General features: G+C 35.8%; 1 long non-coding RNA gene across 1 annotated transcript; it reads left to right on the top strand.

Moving 5' to 3' along the window:
• The first annotated feature begins 1,430 nt into the window (after positions 1-1,430).
• Positions 1,431-6,800, top strand: LOC128214856 (uncharacterized). Its single transcript, XR_008257983.1, has 2 exons — positions 1,431-2,030; positions 5,952-6,800. It is a non-coding gene; the product is annotated as an uncharacterized LOC128214856 (long non-coding RNA).
• The last annotated feature ends 9,332 nt before the right edge of the window (positions 6,801-16,132 follow it).

Genomic DNA, 16,132 nt, shown 5'->3' with positions numbered 1-16,132 from the left:
ATAATGTTAATAGAAGTAGATGGTTTATTTCATATCCAAAAAACCATACGGCCCATGGGGACAAACACAATTTCTGTATGACATGATATTTTATGTTATACATCTAGTCATCTCCATATATTATTCAACCCTTTACTTAACTTATATTCTTAATGTATTCTTTAAATGCAAATTAAAACTCAAATCCAATTGCATCATGATTGTCGCAAGTAAGTGTTTGTTTAAATGAAACAAAACGCCGAGATCCAATTATCAATTGTATGGAACTGAATTTTAATGATATTTTAAAATGTGTGGTTTCTTGGGGCATATTTGTGCTCCTTTTTCAGGACGGTTTCCTCCAACAAGATTGGTCAAGTATTTTCGATAAAAAAACAACGTGTGTTTTCTCCACAAAACCACCTCCAAACCAAAGGCAAACCCGTGCCTATAATTCATATTCAACGTCACGAGGCGAATGACTACTAGTGCCTAGCATGATGTACATTGGAAAATGATATGTGTTCGTTTTCCAACCTCTGATCAGAGCTTATCAGGTCACAAGGTCATCAGGTTACAAGGTCCAGTACGAGATTAACAGGGCAAAAGGCAAGGTAAACAATACATAGTTAACTATGTCTAGGGTCAATATAAAACATAAACAGTTACATTCAGGGTCAATATTAAAATGAATCACGTTTATGGGATGCAATCCCCGCTAATACTGAAATGGGTCAGTCTGACTGGAAATTAAAACGCTTGTAAAAAAATATTTTTCATCCTGTAAGATTGCTCCAGTAAAACATTTATTCTCAAGACGTATTGCCAAAATCTCGAGACATAGCAGATTCATTCACTTTAATCCGGATTATTTAAAGCGTATCAATTTCTGCATGGGCACAGAACAATGTTGACCTTTAACTTAGCGCCATCCATCGTGAATGTATTCATTATCGCAATCAGCCCTGAAGATCCAAGATTCGTCCTTGAGATATCAAAACGCCCTGGGATCTACATTTTCAATTAACTTGATCGCATCCTATTAAACGCATCTATCCCTTGATTTGTTTTCACTCTTTTTGTGGTTAGTAATAATTTCTGCAGAAGCTGAGCTGCTGTTTCTCATGCATAATCAGGAGGCCTTGTGGTCTCTTAATTTGGTAGATCTTAAATATATGCTGTACAGATCTTTCAATTTAAGCTTGACTACAACCCCGGGTTATTTAGGACATTTCTAGGACGTTGAATTACAGAGCACTTCTAAAGAATAAGATTCATCGGCCTTGAATTTCCAACATATAGAAATTTTTTCTGCAGAAAATTAACAGATACTGGCTTAGAAGCCAATAGTTTACCTTCTGTTAGCAGAAATCGCAGTAACAATCGTAGGATGACAGTATTCTGTTGCCGCTAACTGATGCAGGCACAACAGCTGTCATCAATATGTTTAACACCATGGAATTCTGTATGTTCCTGAAAGTGCAAGCCCGTGCCAGGTATTCGTCTGTTATAAACATGAATTATTTTGATACAAACCCATTGTTTTAGTATAAATTCGATGTATATATGAATGAAATTGATTTCATATTGGATAATGTGACGTTCAATTTGTAATAATTATTGCGAATTTAGGTCGGTTTTGTTCGTTCCAACAACTCTGCATTGAATTTTCAACACTGTGTTGATAACGTTTACAGACAGACAATGTGACTGACGTTGCCTTTACCTTGAACGAGTTCTGTTGAAAGAGACAAAACAAAACAAAACGCGTTTGGTAAAGTGTTAAATTGTAGTTTATATACATGATGTATATTCAACTGTGTGCGTGATTTACCGATTTTATCGGTAACAAACATCATATATTTTTGAAAAATCTAAATAATTACCTAACAAACGTTGAAGTAACGCTACGCGATGAGCGTGTGTTCGGCGACGGCTGCAGCGTCTTCACGGCCGGGATGTAGAGAGTCTCGGAGCTCAAGCGGCCGAGCTAGTACGGCAGAGCAGCACTTCTACATTAGCAAGGGCGGCCTCAAACCCCTCGACCAAAGGTATTATTCGTTTTATCATTTCACTTATATCTTTTGTGTGTTTTAGTTCATCGATACAATTCCTTACCATGTACCGATTTTTCCAAGAACTTAAATAGAATTGTATGTGATCGTACGTGTATTAGCTTTGCTCTTCCGAATCGTAATTCCTTCTTTTTGCAACATTTATAGATAATTATATGAAATTGGCATGCATGTTACACTTTTGCTAGAAATTTCATCCAGTTATGATACTGTATAAATGGGCCGAGGTAATGTACGTGGGAATCAGAACGTTTTGTTTTCAGTATTAAGTAATGTATTATGACAAAATAGGATTTTGATTTTAATATTACAATGGTTAACACTAGCTAGAACATAACAATTAAATCTTATTTTGCATAAATTTATCTAACGGTATTATTCTGTGCAAATGTCAACTGAGTATAATCGTTGCTGTTTCAATATATCATTTATTTGATGAAGGGTTTTAGATAGAACAAAAGTGCAGTAACAATTCTTTGATTTCTGTTATAAATATTTTAAATAATATCCTACAATTATTATTCTTTCTAAAGTGAAAGCATATAGTCGCCGCTTTGTCCCATCGCCCGGCCGTCTGTCCGACCGTTCGCTCGTCCGTCAGTCACGTCCTTGTCCGGAAAATATCTTTAAAACTACTTATTTCATTGAAATAAAACTTGGTATTAAAAAATGGTAATGAGAGAACTTGCACTGAACCATTCTTTTTAAAATAAAAAGAGATTGAACTAAAACTTGGCCTATATATGTATTGCAATGGGAGGAAGTGCAGTGTACATAAAGCGTAATTCTATCACTCATATTAATTAAGTATGATCTCCCCATAACCACTTTTTTAATAAATGAAGCTTGTACACGCTTGACTTGAGAGTAACGTAAGAAATACTGTTGGGAATAAAAGGATTAGGGTTGGGGTAACTTGGTATATAGATTGCAATAAGATCAAGAACGTTGCACAAGCAGCATAATCATAACATGCATATTTTTAAGTTATCTCCCATCTAACCATTTTTTCATAACCGGTGCTTGTCCGGGCCACTTCTTAAAAATACTAAAGGATTTTAAATGAAACTTCAAATATAGATATATGGCAAATCGAGAATGTGAAGTGCATAAGAACCGTAATCTTAATATAGATAAATGGTTATGGGAGGAAGTACATTCCACAAGAACCATAATCCTGCCCTGCATATTTTTCATTATCTCCTCTTTACCTGATATTATTCGAAAATGAGTTCTTGTCCGGGCCAAATTTTGGAAAATACTAAAGGGATTGAAATGAAAATTAAAAAGTGATTATATGGCAATAAGAGGGACTGCAATTTTTAAAAACCAGCATCCTGCCTTGCATATATATCTCCCCTGAAACTCCCCTAATATATTTTTGAAAATAGGAGTTAGTTTGTTCAGGCCATATCTTGGAAAGTACTAGTATTCCAACCCTGAATATGTCTTTATAAATCTCCCATAAATCTGATAGAGAAAAAAGGTGCTTGTTCAGGCTATATCTTGGAATATTCTAAAGGAATTCAAATGCAACTAAAAAGATAGACTGCAATAACATTAAAAAATGATTTGATGATCCATATTCAGGCTATCAGGCAACGTTCCTCTTCCAGTGATTTTTTTGTGAATTGCAATTGCTGCTTTTTTTATTTTTTTGCTTAAAATTTAAAAAAAAGTTAATCATCAAACTTGCACATATCTTTCCAAGTTATGAATGTTTTCAACTTGTGTAAAATAATTCTACAACCATTTACCCTTTGATAGTCCTGACGAAATCAGACATAAAGTAGATACATGTAACAGATTCTCACAAACTAACCAACCGCCTGGACCAGGTGCATTCCACCATTCCATTTATTGTGACGCCTCATCAGTGAGTTAAATAAGCATCGTTCGCGCAAAAAGTTAATTAATAACTTACATTTGCCAAGCCCGTTTAATAGAAATGCATGTCCAGTGCACGATCGATTTTAAAGAAATTAACTTGTCTAGCTCTTCTCTCCTAGCGGCAGTGTCCTAGGTGTCGAAGTATTGACACATACTGGTAACTACCATTAGTACATTGCAACACTGAAGTTGCAATTACACTCTAGGTGGAAGTCGTATATTAAGTTATAAAGTCGGGTCGCTTTTCCTTTAATGTATGTACCTAACGCATGCAGTTTGCGGTACAATTTGATTTCTGCAATACATGTATCAAAATAAACATTGTTCTTGCAAAAAGACACCGATCAATTACCTTTTTTCAGGGCGTTTTCATAGAAATTTATATTCAATAAGCGATCATTGCTACACATATGAAATACTTAACTGCAATGATTTGCCCTATAATAATGCAGCCGATTGAGGTTCTTTCTTAAATTAGAACCTAACGAAAAACAACGACTTTTGTTTAGGCTACAGTTTCAACGGGAACCTTATAACGTTTGTACGCACTAGAATAATTTTAAATATTCTGCGCATTTCCGCAGGCGTTTCCGGGGAAACATCCACTCCATATGAAGGTTCAGTGAAGCCTGAGGTTCCATAATTGGGCTTTAACACCTTAAATTATTGCAATGGGTGCGCTTTTTCGCTTTGTTATGTTTTGATATGTAATTTATTTTTGTTATTCATGTCGGGAAAAAGCCCATTGAGCTAATATTCCTTGTTATCATATACACGAAGATACCTGTGTCTTATATCTTGTATCTTCCTTAAATCGGATTACACTGGCATTATTAATGGTCAAGCATGCCTGATTATAGAGCGAAATACTGGCACAAAGAAAGCCTCCTGACCACGTAAATTGTAGTTGATGTGTAGATGTAATAACGTCACATACCTGTTCATTGCGATCGAACGATCCAGTTACTTCGAAGAAACATCAACTGATCGAAATCGAAACCAACAGCGGTAAATAAAAAACACTTTCCAGATTTGAAGAATTATCGATATTAAATCGCTGCCTGACTGTTTCCAATTTGGCATTAATAGTAAAACCACAATCCTGTTTTGCATGGCATTGAACCCGCAAAAAAGATAGGAAAAACCTTGTTTTAAAATCCCATGCTTTATAGAGAGTCATAATGTCTGATATCACACCTAATTGCAGGCTAATTATACAATACGGTTCCGGATATTGTATCACTTTTCCCCGAAATCATACGGACATTTTTTCCTATGCATAACTAATTAGTGTGTGTAACTTAAAGAAACGATAGTTTCAAACCGCAACGATATTTACTGTGAAAACTGTGCATAATATAAACTCATTAGCGATAACCATTGTTATAGTGTCATAATTATGTGTGTTTCAAATCATAATTTATGAGAAATGTCTTATGTATGAGTGATCTGTTTGTGTCGTTTGTACATTCAGTGTATGTGTGGCCTCTGGCGGATGCATTTGAACAGGATACTTTCTCGGCTATTGGGACTGCCCTGTAGTTTACATTGTAGTATTATGAATTGCGGGAACCCCGATATATATTTATAGACTATATATACCGGGAAATACTATGTCACCACAATAAACGGTATATTGGCTTATAAGATACTTATTATCAATATTAATAACAATTTGTAGGCCACTGTTGTTTTGTTTCCGCTTATGCCAGAATGGTTCTTGTTTGTACCTGTGGTGTATTTACACGTGGATGAAATGTGATATTGAGCGAATGCAATTCGGTTTTACCCGGGTGAACTTCTTTAGTTTTGTCGACCAATGTGGTAACATTTATTGGTAAACAGTGGTGTACTTTTCATTTGAACTGTGTCTGTGTCTGGTGTACATTATGTTTACATAATTGTAAGTTTGAATCAAGTGTTTTATCCTTGCGCCTGAAATAAGGTCACTGCTAAACTTGATCTCGTAGTTTCTGTTGCTTTTAAACTCTCTTTTGTCTCTTATAGGAAGTACAGCACGATTTCCACGACACGAAATTCCTCAAGTTCCAACTTGTGTTGCGTCATTTCCGTACTACTTTCCTGCATTCTGGTTGGCTATTCCGAACTAGGACACGATTTCATTGGTTGAAGCAGGACCAATAGTAGCGAAGGGCTCAAAACTATATAGCATATGTCACTGACAGATGACTTTTCAATGAATCCATCACTACGTTTTATTACCTGGGGAATGATTTGAAACGTGCTAACAATGCTATATGCTAATGTTGCCATACTTTAGATCGCATGCTTTAAACTTGATATAGCATCATAATTTATTATTTTTATAAATTATGTTTCCTTTGATAATTACTTTGTGACGAGAGTTAAGCACTTTTCAAACAAATAATAAGGTTTCAAAGCGCGAATGTTTTAAACTGTATTTTTCATGAATGAAAAAGTTGTTATTAATAATGATTATTCGTTCTTTTATTCGATTGAATCTTTCAGAACTGATTACGCAGTGCACATTTACCATATTCGCGACATTCTTCGTTGTTTCTTCATTATCTTAAATATTTCAGTAGATCTAGTATCATATAGAGTAGTTCGTCGGTCATTATCTGTAAAGTGTATTTTATATAGCTATAAAGGTAATATAAGAAGTCGTCATATAAGAAACACTTTATAGTACGACTCAATGAAATTTGTTAGTAACGAGCCTCTGGCTAAGAGTTTCATCAATACAACCTATTTGTCAACACTGAAAAGGGTAGATGAAGTATAATGAAACATATAACGCCTCCAAACATATTATACCGTTAATATTATACTTTTTTGAGTGCTTCGTTTCATGGTATAAAATATATCATTTTATTTCGTGTTTAATAGCCATACGAAAATGTATAGATATAATACAGCAGATGTAACAATTTTAAAGTTAATGTAGAAGGTGGTGGTAAACTCAACACTTCTCAGGGTCCTACTGTTCATTATCAGTATGTAGAAAAAACCAGGCTGTGAAACGATACAATCATTTAAATAAGATTCAGACAGTTATGTTGAAACTGAATGTATTAACTATATACGGACAACTTTGCAGTTGTGCGTTTAGGTTGGGAATGATTAGAAAAACCTAGAAAATTAGTAAGGGCGGTGGGATAAAAATAGGAGAGCCAATGAAACTGTTAGTTAAATATAAATATACCCGTTTGACCACTTTCATACATAACCTCATACACTCATTTACATAAACATGAGAATCACATGGACAAACAAGTGACAATAACAAACAGGACAGTTGGGGTGGAGTAATAGTTGAAATTGGCCTATTCTACATTAATATATCACATTGAAGAACATCTGTGTTTCTCATATCATCTTATATATATGCAAAAAGCTACAGAAACATGCTCAGTAGCAAAACGTTTAAACATAAACCCGGTTTAGTGACAATGGGCAAACGCCAAAGACATAGAACACAAATTCACAAACAAGAAACATAGAACAGCACAAAACTCTACGAACAGCACAGTATATAAATACTATATATATAAATAATTGGTATGTTTATCAAGAATTGTTAGGTACCGCCTTGGAACGGTCAGTAAAATGTAAATTTACTAGGGGTTTAAACCAGTTTATGTGCACAAACCTCAATAAAACAAATAATAATAAAAAACGAAAAGGTAGACCCCAAGTACTTCAATGATTAGAGATCCCAACTCTATCTGCAGACGGAGAGAAACAATTCAGAGCACCTAACGCAAATACTTTTCAAGGATGCGATGCAGTCATCGTTTGAAACCAAAAACATCACACACAGTCTGCCTTATAAAATAAAGATTTTAAACTGTGTGATCAAAGAGTCTCATAATAAAAAAGCATCATTGTACTAAAACTGGGATCAAATAAAGAAAAACATTATTAAAAATAAAAGCTACTTGTATATGCTATTCTCTCCTTCCAAATGATTTGAAAACGTAAAATATTTAAAGAAAATTAAGTCACATCCAAAACATTCGGAGTCAGTTAACACGTGTCCGCCAAAAACGGTTTTAAAGATAACATGTATTAGCAAATTCTTCATAAAAATCAAAGCACTGAAAGTTTAGTTATGAAAGGATGATATATTCAACCCAATATTTTGTTTCAAGGTATTAGTCTTCAAAAAAAAGAAGGCAAGTGTTCTTCAAAATATTGCCTTTATATCCACGGTTTAAATAAAATCCAAGTAATTCATTAAGTCTATCTGCCCAGCTGCTGGAAACATTTTAATTTTACGAACTATCTTTAAAACATCACCATAAAAATCGGGATGAGGCGTTTTCATATTAAAGCACGTTCATAAAGCCATCATGTTATAAAGAATGAATAGATGACTGACTGTTTATATTATATATCAAGGGATATTAAGCCATTGACATAGAAGAAAATTCAAGCATAAATTCATCAGAATATAATTATACATCTTGACATTTCCATATATATTTCAGGCGTGTACTTTGCGGTACCTAGCAATCCTTGATAAACACACCTAGTTTAGTATAGTACATATGCACTGTGTCGTTTGTGGAGTTTTGTGGTGTTGTTTTTTGTTTGTGATTTTCAATGTGCGTGTTATTTGTATTTTGCGCTTATCCTGTGCCTTTAATTGGCTACTGAGCTTGTTTCTGTAGTTTTTCATATAAATATTAAACACTCTCATGGAACAAAAACTCTCGACAAATACCTTCATTTAAGATTGCAGCAAACCTTTATCAATAATTGCAAACTTAAATATTTATGCCTAATCGGACCCAACATCAACTTGTAGACAGACAAAGATAACGTGAAACAAAACAGCTATAATACACAACGCAATAATTCTACCTCACCTGCACGCCGGAGCAACAGTGTCTAATTCTTAAAGATAATGTGTAGTCTTTCAAAGACAGCTTTTCAACACAAAGTTAATGTGTAATTTTAAACTGTGTGTTTATATAGTCTTAAAACGGTTGTGTTATTATCAAGGAGGTCAAACAAAATTAAATCATAGGAAAGTAAGTTAATATGCTGTAGAATATCCTTCAAACTGTCTTGTGTTAAAAGGAAATTATTTTAAACACTTGCAGGCAACTCCTTACATGCGAGGTTTTGTTGTTGCACTGACTAAAATATTTAAAGATAGAAATGCTTCCACAAAAAGACCATGCCCTTCTTAAAATGATAATAGGTCCCCTTGCTCGTGTCCAAGGCTTTTAATTAATAGCCATGGGGCGTGGTTTGGTGAAGAAACCCCACTTCATTGGATCAAATTCATAAAACCCATCTCGGCTATGTGTCTTGGTCCTAGTTTGTTGAAAAATCCCTCCTTTCATATGATCCAATTCACACAAAAACACCTTTGTATCGAGCTTGGTAAGATATCTCTCCTTTGATAGGATCCGATTTACAAAGAACACCTATGAAATGTGTATTGGAACCGGAGTTGGTGAAGAATCACCCATTTTTTTATACGATCTTATCTCACGGTGTTCAGAAAGTGTGTGAGCTTCCCGGTAGCTCTGTCGAGGATCGCACAACGTAGGTCAGTGACTGTATATGTACTCAATATCCGACCAGTGGGTTGGTCAAGATCATTTTCACGGTGATCTCTATCCTGGAAATTCAGTGAAGAATTCCAACGTATGGCACGGTATTATTACCTTCATGTGTTAATAATATGTGTAAGCGGCCCGGTAGCTCAGGCGTTAGACTTCCGCTCTGTTAGCAACGGGTCCTGGGTTTGATCATCGGTCTGACTACACATTTTACTTTCCCTGTGACAAATGTGTTGAAGAAAGGCTCCGTTGGTATGTGTCTACTCACACGAACAATCGCGTCTATAGGTAGGGCGACCAGTCTTTGTTTCGTTAAAAGATGCAAGACCTAGATTTAGGACAAGGGAACTGTACTTAATGATACCGGCACGGACTGTTGGAACAAATGCTACCATGACAAAAACAATGATAATGTGTGTGTTCGCGTGCGTGCATGAGTGCGTGGATACTGGATAGCTATGTACTGTTTTATTTTACTAATAAATGTAAATGATAACAAAACATATCAGGGTGTAGTTTGAAATTCGTTCACATAAGTGGTTACGTTGACAAATTACTTCAGATAAAATAACGTAACCAACTGATCCGATAAAAATATTACCAGGCACCCTGTTACCTGGAGTCGATCCTTATGCAACAGAAAGGATACAATCATCAGACACCAGTCTGCTTATGAGTGTACATGCTGGAGTCACCAATTCCACAGTATTGCATGGATGAGTTTTGTGTTATGTTACCCATATGTTTCTGGTTTAAATAAACAGCAGTATACAGCACACATAACATACTTATATGTTGCTCTGAAATGAAATGAAACATGTTTAACAATGGCAACGACAGGCGTAAAATTTAACCAGAACCATTAGTCTTAAATGATGGCATGCACATCTTCTCCCTTCACAGTCCAGTCTTGAAGACCTAAGACCTACGCGGAAATAGCTCGTACAGAGACGTTCGTAGAGAGCACCCAAAAGTTCCTATATTTAATAACATGAACACTGTAGGTATCATGACTATTTTAATACGGACAATGCCGGAACGACTTCTACTGGGCTAACATTCCTCGGACGAAAAGCCATCAACCAGTTATGTAAAATATACATATCAATACGACTAGCTTTGTGATAATGTCAGAATTGCAGCATGAATGCGTTTCTTCCAGAGATTTGCTATAGCTTTCATTCATGCAGTTACTCAATTTCAACATTGATTAGTTGATGAATGATAAAACGTATATCTAGTTGTATAATAATAGACGCAATTGTTTTAACGGTATAAATTCATTCATTAAGTGTAATTAAATGATTTTTAAATCATATTTTAACTTGCGTTATTTACCATATATTTGGTACTCTTAGGGCAATTAATAGGTTCCTCACCTCAAATGTGGATTGGTCTTGTACTTTCGGTCTTATCAAGGACAACGTGTTTTGTAAACGAACGAGGCCCAAATACAAGCTCATGCCTATATGTCATTTTAACACAAGTCATGAGTCAATATCCAGTGTTGCATACAGACATGGCCAATTAATTTGTTGCATGACTTACTGAGTAATTAAGCAACAAGAATAGTTCTACCTCGAATGATTTTGAGAGACTGGAATGGTGTGATTTGGAATTGGTATGTGTTAGTGTTCCAACCTCTTATCAGAGCTTAATATAAACATAGCCAATTATATCAAGGGTTAAAAGAAAACATAGCATTTTTATCGAGGATAATTATGAAACATACCTTATTAATTCCACGGTCAAAATCAAGATGAAAAACGTTGATGGCTATTCATTCCCCGCTAATATTTGAATTGGTCAGTCGATTGGTTTCATGAAACGTTTTTCAAATATGAAATTATTTCATTTTAGTGTTAATAAAATTCAGCGATTAGTCGGAATTACTCATTAGCAAACATTACTGAAATGTTCATTTATCAATTGATTTAACTGTAATAAGGGACGGACGCCGTGGGTCAATATAAAATATAGCCATAACTCTTTTATTCTGTTATAGTTTATTTAATTTATTTTAAGTCTTTAGAATACGAATTCTTTATCCCTCTCTTTTAAAAACAAATACTACCTTTCGAGTCAAAGTGCTAGCTTTTTACAGTCGGTGCAAAACAGAAAGAAGGCAGACAATCGTGGTATTATTCTATCCACGTCTCCAACATTGATAGAGAACCACCGTTTACCTCTACCAACGTCTGACAGACTGACAAACAACCAGCTTTTACCTCTACCCACGTCTCAAAGACTGACAGAAGACCACCGTATATCTTTACCCACGTCTCCAAGACTGACAGACGACCACCGTATGTCTCTACCTACGTCTCCAAGACTGACAGACGACAACCGTATATCTCTACCTACGTCTCTAAGACTGACAGACGACCACCGTATACCTCTACCCACGTCTTTAATACTGACAGAAGACCACCGTATACCTCTACCCACGTCTCCAAGACTGACAGAAGACCACCGTATACCTCTACCCACGTCTCCAAGACTGACAGACGACCACCGTTTATCTCTACCTACCTACGTCTCCAAGACTGACAGACGACCACCGTATATCTCTACCTACGTCTCTAAGACTGACAGACTACCACCCGTTAACTCTACCCACGTCTTCAAGAATGACAGACGAACACCTTATACCTCTACCCTCTTCTCTTAGACTGACAAAAAAACCATCGCATACCTCTACTTACTTCTCCAAGAGTGACAGACAACCAACTTATTCCTCTAGCAACTTCTCAAAGAGTGACAGACAACCATTGTATTCCTCTACCCACGCCTCCAAAACTGACAGACAACCAGCTTATATCTCTACCCACGTCTCCAAGAATGACAGACGAACACCGTATACTTCTACCCTCTTCTCTTAGACTGACAAAAAAACATCGCATACCTCTACTTACTTCTCCAAGAGTGACAGACAACCAACGTATTCCTCTAGCAACTACTCAAAGAGTGACAGACAATCACCGTATTCCTCTACTTACTTCTCCAAGAGTGACAGACAACCATTGTATTCCTCTACCAGCTTCTCTGAGAGTGACAGACAACCACCGTTATCCACTACCAACTTCTCCAAGAGTGACAGACAACCATCGTTTTTCTCGTACCACGTTTTGCACTACTGAATAGTGACATGACAGATAATGTCAGGTTTGGTTTAGTCAAACCAGTTTATAACCCATCTTGTAAGATTGTTTCACGAAAACATTTATTCTCAAGACGCAATGTCAACATATCAAAACTTAGAACACCTTTTTTGTAGCGTATCAATGAATTGCGTGGCACGGAAAAATGTTGACTCTTAAGTGTGCACCATCTATCTTGGATATTTTCATACAACACAATCAGCCCTAGAGATTCAAGTTTCGTCCATGGGCTTACACAACCTGCTGGAATTTAGATTTCCAATTTACTGCGCCGCTTTCTATTGAAACGTTTTTATTTGCGGAATTCTTTTTATATTTTAAGAAATAAATGCTGCCGTAACCGAGCTGCGATTTCTCGATGAAAACTCAGGAAGCTTTGCCGTCTCTTCATTAGGTAGATCTAAAATGTGTCGCATGCTGGATATTTTTGCAATTACAGCTTGAATACATTGCCGGGTTATTTGGGACATTTCTAAGACTTGGTATTACATAACACTTCTAGAGAATAAGATTCATCGGCCTTGAATTTCCACCATTCAGACATTTTCCTGCAGAATTTCACAAATACTGGCTTTGTAGTCAATATATTTCCTTCTGTTAGCAGATATCGTAGTGAATATCACAGGATAACATTTTTCTGTTGCCGTTAACTGATGCGGACACAGCAGCTGTGATTCAATACTTTTTACACAGTGGAATTCTGTAAGTTTCTATAAGTGCAAGCCCGTACCAGGACTTCGATTGATGTGAAAATGATCTGTGGTGAAACAAGTTCATTGTTTCAGTAAGTAATGGGTGTATGGATGAAATAAATTGATTTCATATTGGATTATGTGACGTGTAATTCGTTATAATTATTGAGAATTAAGTACGTTACAAGAAGTCTGCATCCAAAGTTCAATTCATTTGAACTCGCTTTTCAATAGCTTGTTGGTAAAGTTTACACATTTGGATGACACTTTGTCTTTACCTTGAACGAATTATATGAAAAGTGACGAAACAATACGCATTTCAGTAGTGTTTAATTGTAGTTTATATGGGGTTTAAACTGTTGGCGTGATATACCGATCGGAACAGTTTCAAGCATCTTTCCTCTTTAAAAGACTTTTATTACCTAACAAACGTTAACGTAACGTGACGTTATGAGCGTTTGTTCTGCGACGGCTGCCGCGTATTCACGGCCGGGACGGCGAGAGTCTCGGAACTCCAGCACCCGAGCAAGTACGTCCGAGCAGCACTTCTACATTGACAAGGGCGGTCTCAAGCCCGTTGACCACAGGTGTGGTCTGTTTTATAACATTTTTCTATTTTGTAATGTTGTGCGTCGATACAATTTGTGCGCTTGTAATTGTTTCCTCGTTTCTTATTATGTGTACGTGTATTTATGAGAAGAACATGTTGGCTTATTTCTGTATTATTTTGTATAAATGTCAAATTGTTGATAATCGTTGCGGTTTCAATTTATCTTTTACTGAAAATGTTTTACGCAAGTTAATAGAGCAGTAGTTATTCTTTGATATCTCTTGTTAATATTACAAATAGTAACCTGTAATTATTAAGATATGATTTACGATTACCTTAAGGAATCCTATTGACGAAATCAGATATTTAGACAACGACTTCCAGCATATAATACAAGTCCATGGAATTGTGTGTTAATGAGGTTTCTTTCGTTTGATATTATTCGGAATGTCTGTTAAACGCTGAGTTTGCATGTGAGATGTATAGTTCAGTTAGATTATTAACAACTATTATTTCCGAAGATGTGTACATTTCATGCATACTTTTCTTTATCTGAGTGCTTTCGACATTGGTTGGACACAGCGACTGTGCATTGTCTAGAATAGTGTATTATGCGATAACAACCCTTTACTTTGTTCCGTCTCTCCAAAAGGAAAAACTTCAGTTTGGATACATAAGTCCAATTCACATGTACCAACATCTATACAGATTCTCAGATAAGCCGATGTATACACCGATGACAAGGAAGTAAGAGAAAAACATCAACCTCCGTCATCGCCAATCATATGGAAACTTCCAAGAACAAAAGGTTGTGCTCTTGCAGAAGTCCCAAAATAAGCTTTGTTCGCTCGAACAAAAATACCAATCACGATCAATCCGTGCACATTCCTTGATATTCAATAATCAAATGAAGATCTACAGAAACAAGTCCAGTAGTCTTTACATTAACACCGTTCATATAGGAAACATCGAACAAAATACAAACATTTGCAAACAACACACAACAAATAGAATACATGTATATAAAACTAGGATTGTTTATCAAGGATTGTTGGGTACCGGCCAAATGTAAATTTTCAAGGGTTTTAAACTAGTTTCTATGCACATCCTCACACTAATCCCAATACCCCCGAATAAAGAAGAAACGTAAATGGTTAATCAAGTCGAATATAAGATTATCTTAACATATATGAAATGTTTAAGCACTTCTCTGGTATTTGCTTCCTATTTCACAGCTCTCGTTTCTATTTGCATTTGCATTTGTATAACGAAAATTAACAGTTCTTATAAGTGCACCTTTGATATTCTGTTCCATGTGCGGTCTATCAAGTTCTACAAGTTTTGCTAAGATCCAAGTGGAAATAATGTGTGACAAATGTACTTTAACAACACCGTTTTAGTCCTACAAGAAATCTGCTGTTTTAGCCGCATTTATCAGAGTGGATATTACTTTTCATCATTTAATGTACAAAATTCCCTCGCAGCTTCAAGTTTTGGACAATTTTTCACTCAAAACATCATTTTTTGTGCGCGACTGATTGTTAAAATAATGGATGCATTAAACGTTGAGTAAATACATACAAGTAGAGAACTGTTTCTCATTAACACATATGTGTCGATATTGCGAACGCAAATCAGTGTTCTCTTGATGAAATGCTCAAAATAAGAATTGTTCGCCCAAATTAAAAAATAACAGCCATTAATGAGAAAAACAGATGAATGTCCAATGCACCATCAGTTTTGTAGAAACGATTTTAAGCCCTTTTCTCGTAGCTGGCAAAGTATGAAATTAGTAAAAAGCAGTGATTTAAAAATTTAAGATGCAATTATACACACTTCTCCAGGTGGAAGTATTTCGTAAGTAATTTAAGGATTTCCAAACGTATATTAGGAATAAAGTCCAGACATATTGTCAACAGCTTGTATGACATACCTCTACTGCGATAACTTGTCCCTATGTTAATGCAGTCGGTTAAGTTTCTGTCTTAAAATTAACCGTACAATCAGTCCAATATTTCTTTGACTGCTATTCGCTTTTACGCAGCAGGAAAGTTTGATATATGGAACGCATTTCCGCAGTCGTGTCAGTGAATACATTCACTCCATGCGAAGGTTCAGTGAAGCCTGAAATTCTATGAATGTACTTGAACGCCATCACTTATTGTTATGGGTGGGGTTTAATGGGATAGCATTCTCACTGACGTTATTAATGGTCTTGCGTGCC

This window comes from Mya arenaria, chromosome 13 (genome assembly GCF_026914265.1).
Source record: "Mya arenaria isolate MELC-2E11 chromosome 13, ASM2691426v1".
In the NCBI taxonomy this organism is placed as follows: Eukaryota; Metazoa; Mollusca; class Bivalvia; order Myida; family Myidae; genus Mya; species Mya arenaria.
Note: the sequence above shows the minus strand (reverse complement) of the source record. Positions and strands in the feature narration are given on the sequence as shown.